This window comes from Pantherophis guttatus, chromosome 8 (assembly GCF_059756535.1).
Source record: "Pantherophis guttatus breed Tessera chromosome 8, ASM5975653v1, whole genome shotgun sequence".
Classification (NCBI taxonomy): domain Eukaryota; kingdom Metazoa; phylum Chordata; class Lepidosauria; order Squamata; family Colubridae; genus Pantherophis; species Pantherophis guttatus.
The window spans coordinates 27,793,655-27,803,698 of NC_142070.1; the positions used below are offsets into that span (position 1 = coordinate 27,793,655).

Genomic DNA, 10,044 nt, shown 5'->3' on the forward strand with positions numbered 1-10,044 from the left:
CAGCACACCCTGTGAGTAGAAGACAACTATTTTACACAACTATTTTATGTAAATAAATAGCAAGAAGTATGCTGCACCACCAAGTGGCTGCCTATCTCTTTCTTACGGCAATCATATTATAAGATTAAACTTTTGATTCTGTGCTTCTGATGGAAACAGTCTGTGGAAAATTGCACAGAGAGGGAGGTGGAGAGGTGGAGAAAGAGAAAGTTTAGAAACCTGCACCTTCTGACATCTTGTGGCTTTAATCTGGTTTGTTTTGAACTGCAAAAGAGACTGGGGTTTAATGAGGAAGACATTTCAATGGCTGGTTCTACTAAGCTCGGTTTTAAAAGCTGCATCAGAAAACAGGAAAGAGTGGGGCATTGTGAATAGCTGGGGAAAAACACTGAAATAATAATTAGCAGGGAGAGATAGAGTGGGAGACTACAACTTGATAACTATAAAGTGTGCTGACTTAAGAAAATATGGTGCACCTAGGCCACCATGACTGATGGGAGCCCTTCCGATCATTGAGAAAATTTGTATTTTTAGAATTTGGAAACAGGAAAGTCATTGGAGCTTCCTTAGCTTAAAGCCATGCATGACTGTACTAGCTAGCTTCCCTTTCAGGGATTTAATAATAATAAAAATAAATAAAAACAAAACAGCAGTTCTAAGTTACACAACAGTAATAAACTAAATATATACCATTAGATATTTACAGTTACATTAAAAACAACAATTATAACAATCCTACTTACTTTCCTAACAAAATTTGCAACACAATAGTCCTGCCTCTATTGGCAGCATCTGGACACAACCACTGCCACCAAATATCTGTTTTACAAATCAATACATTTTCAATATGAAATGCATCCATGGTTATCCATGGAAGGGAATAAGTATTCCATAAATGAGAGCCTAAGTCCTGAAATGTACACCAACAAGTTAAGGCAATGTACAAAAAGGGAATGGAAAAAAAGGTTCTATCCTGTTGATTGGGTTGCATAGAAAAATTTGTATTGGTACGGGAACTGGGATAGGTAATGGATGATAGATAGTAGAGTTATGGTATTTAAGGCCTAATTATGTGGTTAGCTAACCAAGTGTGTACAAGGGAAAACATAGAAAAAAATAACAGAACCTTAGGTAGCATTTGTAGAAAGATGGAACACAGTGAAATGCACTCAGTCTAGAATAACTGAAAAACAATAGCCAGTAAAACATAACTGATGCCAAGACAAAACATTGCTAGTGATGCCCGGGGATTATAGCCTCATCAGCATTATTTGATGGACAAGAACATCAAATGCTGCAGGCAGAAATAACAGCACTAGCTCTGAGAAAAAGTGCTGGCTCTTAGCCATCACAGTGTCATTCAATACCCAAGACAGTGCTGACTCAGTTGAATGATCTGCTTGGATGTTGACTGAAATGGATCAGTGAGACCACGGTTGATTAGATGAACAGCCCAATTATAAAAGGATAAACCTATGAAAGATTTTAGATAAAAAGAGGAGAAAAACAGGGCACTAAGGAGTATATACTGTACTAAGGAATGTAAGAGAAGACTCCTTCAACTATAGATGGATGAAATTTGTTTAAATATTCCTGGTGCTTTGGGAAAAAATCCCCACTCAAAGGAGGACAAAATGCCCACTTAAATAAAGCATTTATTTAATAGGCAAGAAAGATAAAACAAAATATATTTTATTGGCATGCACAACTACAGTAATCACCCGGTATTGATCAAACTAATGCAAAAGAGCTCCGAATCCAGCAAGGTTACTGGTTATATACTTCAAATTGTTACATAAAGTGATAAAGAAAGCAGGGTAAATCATACTGTGGCAGCCAAAATGTAGCATTTGATAATATTATGAGATGACCTTACTATGGCTATCCGAGCATTTGCACATTTCTCCCTATATTAGGTGAAAGGGACTTGGATGATAAGGATAGATGACAAACCCTAGGTGGTGACACGTGATAAGGGGAGAATGGAGTAGAAAAAGAGATAGGAACTAAACCTGGTTTGGTTGCCAGGTGTCCACTATTTGAGCGGACAGTCCGCTTTTTTCACATTATGTTCACTATTTTTTTTCACAAAATAGTGGACATTTTTTTTATTCAAAAGCTTTATGATGAAATGGTACGTAATCTAAAGCTGTACAGTCTAAGAGAATAAGGATAAGAGAACCGTGTTTTGTCTTTTTTTTCATAAGTTAGAATGAGACAAAGATCGAATATCCATTGAACTCGATTCTCCGAAAAAATTAATGATGAGATTAAAATAAAAATATACCGTATTTTCTGGCGTATAAGACGACTGGGCGTATAAGACGACCCCCGACTTTTCCTGTTAAAATATAGGGTTTGGGCTATATTCACCGTATAAGACTACCCCTCTTCCAACGCACACCAAATAAAAATTAAAAAACATCAACTGGCTCACCCACAATGTAAAAGCAGCTGTGCTAGACCCAAAATGGCCCCTGCATCAAGCAGGAACCTCACACAGCCACAAAAAGCCCAAAAAAACAACTTTCACACTTTACACACACACAACATAACACAACTGGCTCACCCACAATGTAAAAGCAGCTGTGCTAGACCCAAAATGGCCCCTGCAACAAGCAGGAACCTCACACAGCCACAAAAAGCCCCCAAAAAAACTTTCACACTTTACACACACAAAATTCCACATACAGCTTTGTGAGATTTTGTGTGTTTGTGTAGTTAGAGTGAAACACTACAGAAACACACTAAATCTCAGAAAGCTGCACAAATATTATTTTATTTTTATTTTTATATGAAAACTAAATTTAAAACTTCCTAAACTTTAAATGGCTAGGTCTAAAAAAGAACAACTAAAAAAAACCCCAATTAACTATTTTTTTTAAAGCTCCCAAACGGGAAAAAAACTTACCCAATAGAACAGGGGTCTCCAATCTTGGCAACTTTAAGACTTGTAGACTTCAACTCCCAGTATTCCTCAGCCAGCTTTGTTTTGCTGGCTGAGGAATTCTGGGAGTTGAAGTCCACAACTCCTGCCTGCATGATTGCAGGCAGGGAGTGGCTTGCTGATGGAATCGATTAGCAGGCAACTCAGCTGGGATCGTCAGAGCTTGGATCGATGGCTCTGGCGATCCCAGCTGCGTTGCCTGATTGGCAGGCAACTCAGCTGGGATCGTCAGAGCTTGCAGAGCCACGTGAAAAGAAAAAAGTTTTTTCCTTTTACATGGCTCTGGCATCCCAGCTGAGTTGCCTGATTAGCAGGCAAAGCTGGGATCGTTAGAGTTTCGATCACCAGAGCCATTTAAGGCTCGTCAGAGCCTTTCGGGCTGGTCTGCCTGGTTACAGGAGAACGACACCCAGCGTATAAGATGACCCCCGACTTTTGAGAAGATTTCATGTGTTAAAAAGTCATCTTATATGCCAGAAAATACGGTATTATAAAATTATGTACAGTTCACATTTTTAAAATGTATTGTAGCTTGTGTCGACTGACCTAAAATGGCATGTTAAAATGTTTGTAAGAAAATATATAATTTAAATGTAAAATTTTTTTTATTTTTTTCCTACTTCACCACCCCCGCTTGTCCGTTATTTTTTGGAAGCAGACCTGGCAACCCTATTTGATCTCAATCATCACTCAAATTAACTGAACAACTAAAGATGAATGAATATACAAATTAGTTAATTCCCATGCACTATATGTTCTTACAAAATAGAATCTGCATGAAATACAAACTGGAATTTCTATGACAAACATTTATTAGAAATTCACTCTAAGAAGAATGGGGAAAAATAAATGGACAACTCTTCCTTATCAGAATCAGAATCAGAATCGAGCTGGAAGGGACCTTGGAAGTCTTCTAGTCCAGCCCCCTGCTTAAGCAGGAGATACCATTTCAGACAAGTGACTGTCCAATCTCTTCTTTAAAATCTCCAGTGATGAAGCACCCACAACATCTGAAGGCAAGCTGTTCCACCAGTTAATAGTTCTCTCTGTTAGTAAGTTTCTCCTTAATTCCAGGTTGCTTCTCTCCTTGATTAGCTTCCATCCATTATTACTTGTCCTGCCCTCTGGTGCTTTGGGAAATAATTTGACCCCCTCCTCTTTGTGGCAGCCTCTCAAATACTGGAATATTGCTATCATGTCCCTCCTAGCCCTTCTTTTCTCTAGACTAGCCAAACTCAAATCCTGCAACCGTTCTTCATATGTCTTAGTCTCCAGGCCTTTAATCATCTTAGTTGCTCTTCTTTGTACTTTTTCCAAAGTCTCAACATCTTTTTTGTAATGTGGTGACCAAAACTGGATGCAGTATTCCAGGTGTGGTCTTACTAAGGAACAAGAGTCTTAATCTTCACTGTAAGCCACCAGCAAGAAGTTTATTCAGCAGTAGCAGATGGGGAGAGTAGAAGACTATCTAAAAATCCTACTTATGGTGACAGGTCAGTTTCTAATAAAACATATACAGTACTATTAATAACCTAACTCTGATGAAAACACTGACTTAATATATTTCACAGAGACTACAGGAAAGTTCAACTATCCCAGTGCTGTCTCCCGGCTTCTTCATGTTTCAGCAGGCCAGAATTAATGTCTTGGGAGGTGGTGTTTCTTAGACCACAGACATTTTATCTTGCTAATCAGATGGTCCATGTGACAGTTTGATAACTTTGAGTGCACGCTAGAGTATTTGAGTAGCTGGAGTGGTATAGGGGAATGGTTATTGTACTATAACCTTTTTGTGAGTTTCCAACTTTCACAAGGAATTTGCCCAGTCACAAGCAGTTCAGGATTTTATATCCTCACTGAGGTATCACAACTAGTATCTAGTGTTTCTAACAGCATAAATGCAGCAGGAAGCACATTGGGTTTCCGTTGGATAGAACTGATGGTCTGAAGGTTGGGGGCCTTGTCTGAATCCATTCAGATGGACAGATTGTTCTCTCATCAGCTGTATATTGGCAGCCAAGTACATTGTACATTAGGGAGGTAGAACTGGCTAAGTGCACTGAGGCACCTGTTTTTAGTTCTACTGTACTATTGACGTAAAGATATAATCTTGTCAATTCCTTGTTGCGTTTGGAGAATTCTTTTGGGCTGGTTTTGAAGATGTAGGTCTCAAGTTGATAAACCAAGGAAGTAAGAACAAATTTGAGTATTATTTAACATGGGACTTGTTTTATAAATGGTTAGAAAACAGAAGCAGAAGTTAGTAAATTTATAATTAAGGATGATTAATAAAATAGAGGTAAATGTATATATAGATAAGCATAACATTATAAACATTATTATTATTATTATATACACAAAAATGACAGTATACACAGCAAACAAGATAACCATGCTGGATTTCGTATCACAAATCACTAGTCGAACACTTCCCAAGCGTTTAGGACTGCATGATGTATCGGCGGATTATGCGAGCAGATCCCAGTAAGGTGGCCTTCTGCAGCTGACCAATGGTGATCTTGTCAGCGCCAATTGTTTTTAAGTGTTGCCTAGGTCTTTAGGCACAGCACCCAGTGTGCCGAGTACCACTGGGACCACCTGCACTGGTTTATGCCAGAGTCTCTGCAGTTCTATTCTCAAGTCCTGATATCTGGTGACTTTTTCAAGTTGTTTCTCGTCGATTCTGCTGTCACCAGGTATGGCAATGTCGATGATCCACACTTTTTTCTTCTCCACAATTGTGTTATCAGGGGTATTGTGTTCTAAAACTTTGTCAGTCTGTATTCAGAAGTCCCACAGCAGTTTTGCATGCTCATTTTTGACCACTTTTTCAGGCTTATGATCCCACCAGTTCTTTGCTACAGGCAGATGATAGTTGTGACACAAGTTCCAGTGGACCATCTGAGCGATTGTGTTGTGATGTTGTTTGTAGTCAATCTAAACTATTGACTTGCAACAGCTCAGTATGTGGTCAATGGTTTCATCCGCTTCTTTGCAGAGTCTGCATTTGGGGTCATCAGCAGATCTTTCTATTCTGGCTTTGATTACATTTGTTCTGATGGCTTGTTCTTGGGCTGCAAGAATCAGGCCTTCTGTCTCTTTATTCAATGTTCCATTGGTCAGCCATAACCAGGTCTTTTCCTTATCTACTTTTCCTTGGATCTTTTCAAGGAACTGTCCATACAGTGCTTTATTACACCAGCTGTCAGCCCGAGTTTGCATCGCTGTTTTCCTATATTGATTCTTGGTTTGCTGCACTTTGAGCAGCTTCCTCTTGTTGACCTCCATCAAAGCTGGTTCAACACTGTCTTTCACATAATCTTCCAGAGCATGCTTCTCTTCTTCGACTGTCTGCTTCACTTGCAAAAGTCCTCTGCCTTCTGCTTTTCTGGGCAAATATAGCCTGTCAACATCACTACGCGGGTGCAACGCATAGTGTATGGTCATCAGTTTTCTTGTTTTCCTATCCAGGCTGTCCAGCTCTGCCTGTGTCCAGTTCACAATCCCAGCAATATATCTGATGACGGGTATGGCCTAAGTATTTATAGCCTTGATGGTGTTACCGCCATTCAGTTTGCTTTTTAGAAGTTTCCTGACCCTTTGAGTGTATTCTTTGCTGACCACATTTTTCACTTGCCCGTGCTTGATGTTGTCCAGCTGCAGTATGCCCAGGTATTTGTAGGCTTCGGGTTGCTGGCACTTGATGGTTGTTGTTGTTGTTGTTGTTGTTGTTGTTGTTGTTGTTGTTGTTGTTATCTTTATTCATTAAACATGAAATTCAGTCAACTGAACATTCAAAAATGCATCACAAATACCATTGACTGGTGCTAATGGTTGATACTGGTTGCTGCCAGCCCGTATTATTATTATTATTATTATTATTATTATTATTATTATTATTATTGGATTACATTTGATTACAGATTAAATTGTATAGAATGACCAGAAGTGAAGATTATATTGTATATATATTATTAGAATAATGGCTATAATTAAGGTGTATAATAGTGTGTGTATTTAAAAGAGATTTAATACAGACAGTACACTGTCGTTGCAGAAATGGAAATGTGATATATAACAAAAGAAAATGTATAATAAAAAATAATACCAAAAAAAAACAAAACTATGGCCATATTCTGGGTGTAACAGTCTTTGTTCCCGGAGGGCGGAGGGGGGAACGGGGACGAAACCACTGAAGATCATCTTAGATTTTAAGACTGAGGGATTACCCTATTGTAAATTTGTGACCAGAAACCTGCAGACTAGGAATTCTATTTAGAGTACTTGGGATTTTCCAGTAAGTATTGCATACCAGAAAATTTGGGAAACTAACACATGGCTACAGGACTGGAAACGCTCAGTGTTCATGCCACTTCTGAAAAAGGCTGACTCTAAAAATCACTCCAATTCTCCCATAATTCTCCCATACTTCACATTAGCGAGATTCTGCTTAAAATTATACCACAACGTCTAGCACCAACCATAGAAAAGGAATTACAAGATGCTCTTCTGCAGGGTCATAACACCAGGGACCATATTGCAAATCTGTGCTAGATTGCAGAAAAATCACTTGAATATCAAAGATCATTTACATATGCTTCATCGACTACAAGAAAGCCTTCGATTGTGCTGATCATGAGAAGCTATGGAGTACCCTACAAGACCTGGGGGTACCAACATATCTGGTCAAGATGGTGAAATCACTGTACACAAATCAGGAGACCACTGTGCGAACACCATATGGAGACATCGGATGTTTAAAATGAACACAAAGTTGCATTCTCTTTTCTTTCTTATTCAACCTGTATGCCAAAATGATCATGAGGAAGCTAGATCTTGAAGAATCAGTGTAAAGATTGGAGGAAGAAACATCAACAATCTTCGATATGCTGATGATACAACTCATCTCTCAGAAACCAAAGAAGTCCTGGAACATCTGATCATGAAAATCAAAGAAGAAAGTGAAATTTTTGGTCTGTTTCTGAACATCAAAAAGACCAAGTTCATTAGAACAGCAAAGAATGGAAACATCAGAATAGAAATTGACGATGAAGAGATAGAATGCATAGAAAAATTCACTTTTCTAGGTTCACAGATTACTCAAAGTGGTGAATGCAGCACAGAAATAAAACGTCGGATTGCACTGGGTCGCACAGCAAAAAGGAACATGAATCTAATATGAAAAAGCAAAGATCATCAGCCTGGCAACCAAATGTCATTTAGTCCGCTGTATTGTATTCCCCGTAGTTACCTATGATTGTGAAAATTGGACCTTAAATAAGCAAGACAGGAAGAAAATCGACTCATTTGATTTGTGGTGCTGGAGAAGGATCCTGTGTGTTCCTTCGACAGCAAAGATGACTAACAATGAAGTACTGGAGTGCACAACACCAAATATGTCACTAAAAGGAAAAATCACAAAACTGCATCTCATTTACTTTGGTCGTATTGTGTGGGAGAATTCACTGGAGAAAGCAATTATATTTGGAAGAGTTAGTGGTAAAAGGAAACCAGGCAAACAAAGAACATGAAAGCTGGATACTATCAAAGCTAACACCAGTCAGAGTAGCAGTGCACGATTGGAATATGTGGACAGACCTGGCCCATAGAATCAAGAGTCAGACTCAACTGAATGGACAACATCATCATGGTATAGGACCTAGCTAACTTCGAGACCGCCTGCTGCTACCGACAACCTCCTATCGACCTGTGCACTCCCACAGAGAGGGCCTCCTCGGGGTGCCATCAGCCAAACAATGTAGGCTGGTGACCCCCAGGGGGAGGGCCTTCTCTGTGGGGGCACCTACCCTATGGAACGAACTGCCCCCAGAGATAAGGAGATAAGGAGAATCCAAGACCTCGGTGCCTTCCACCATGCCCTTAAAACTTTCTTTTTTCAGCAAGCCGGGCTGGCTTAACATATTTTTAAATATTTTAATTGGTTTGTCTTTTTAAACTGGGGCCAAATTAATATATATTCTTTTAATTGTTTTTAATGTTTGTATTGTATGTTTTTATCTGGCTGTACACCGCCCTGAGTCCCTCGGGAGAAGGTGCAGTATATAAATTTGAAATAAAATAAATAAATAAATAAATAAATAAATCATCAAGTAGAAAGGCTGGGATCAAATTTAAATAATAAATTAAAATAGTCTCCTTCAGCCACAAAAAACTAATTTCAAAATTTAATTTTTAACAAAAAACATAAACTGATTTTCTCTACTATGGCCCTTTACACTGCATATCCAATATGTAAACCATGCCTATTAATTTACTGCTCGACAGATAAATCTCTGTATTTATTGATTCAAATTCACGTAGGATTAAAAAACCATTATCTCTTTCACTATCCCTGACAGGTGAAAAATCAGCATGCATCAAATATGGAAAAAATTGTGGACATGCATAGAGAGAGAAATCTGCTTTCATTCCACAAAATAAATGTTCTTCAGCTACATCTAATTCATCACAAAAGATCTGTTAGATATGAATCAATGAGTGTGTGTTTGTATGTGTATGAGTGTGTATATATACATAACACACATACAAACATACTAGGATATGTAAATGAATGCTGCAAAGAATATAACATCACCATACAGGAGGAACACTATGGAAACACACTACATGAGCAAATGAATGAAAACAAGGCAAAAAAGGGGCCTGGTGGCTCAGCAGACTAAAAGCATTGTGATTAACACCAGCTATCTGCAATTACTGTAAGTTCGAATCTCACCAGGCTCAAGGTTGACTCAGCCTTCCATCCTTTCTAAGGTAGGTAAAATGAGAACCCAGTTTGTGGGGGCAATAAGCTGACTTTGTATAAATATACAAAAGTATGAAGGCTATTGCTTAACGCATTGTAAGCCGCCCTGAGTCTCCGGAGAAGGGCGGCATATAAATCATTTTTTTTAAAAAAATTGAGATTTGTATATGTATTTCTAATTAGCAATAGCAATAGCAATAGCAATAGCACTTAGACTTATATACCGCTTAACAGGGCTTTTCAGACCTCTCTAAGTAGTTTACAGAGTCAACATATTGACCTCAACAAGCTGGGTCTTCATTTTATTGACCTTGGAAGGATGGAAGGCTGA

At 38.6% G+C, this 10,044-nt stretch overlaps 1 pseudogene; it reads right to left on the minus strand.

Moving 5' to 3' along the window:
* Positions 1–5,386: 5,386 nt before the first annotated feature.
* Positions 5,387–6,427, minus strand: LOC148112575 (uncharacterized; annotated as a pseudogene).
* Positions 6,428–10,044: the final 3,617 nt, after the last annotated feature.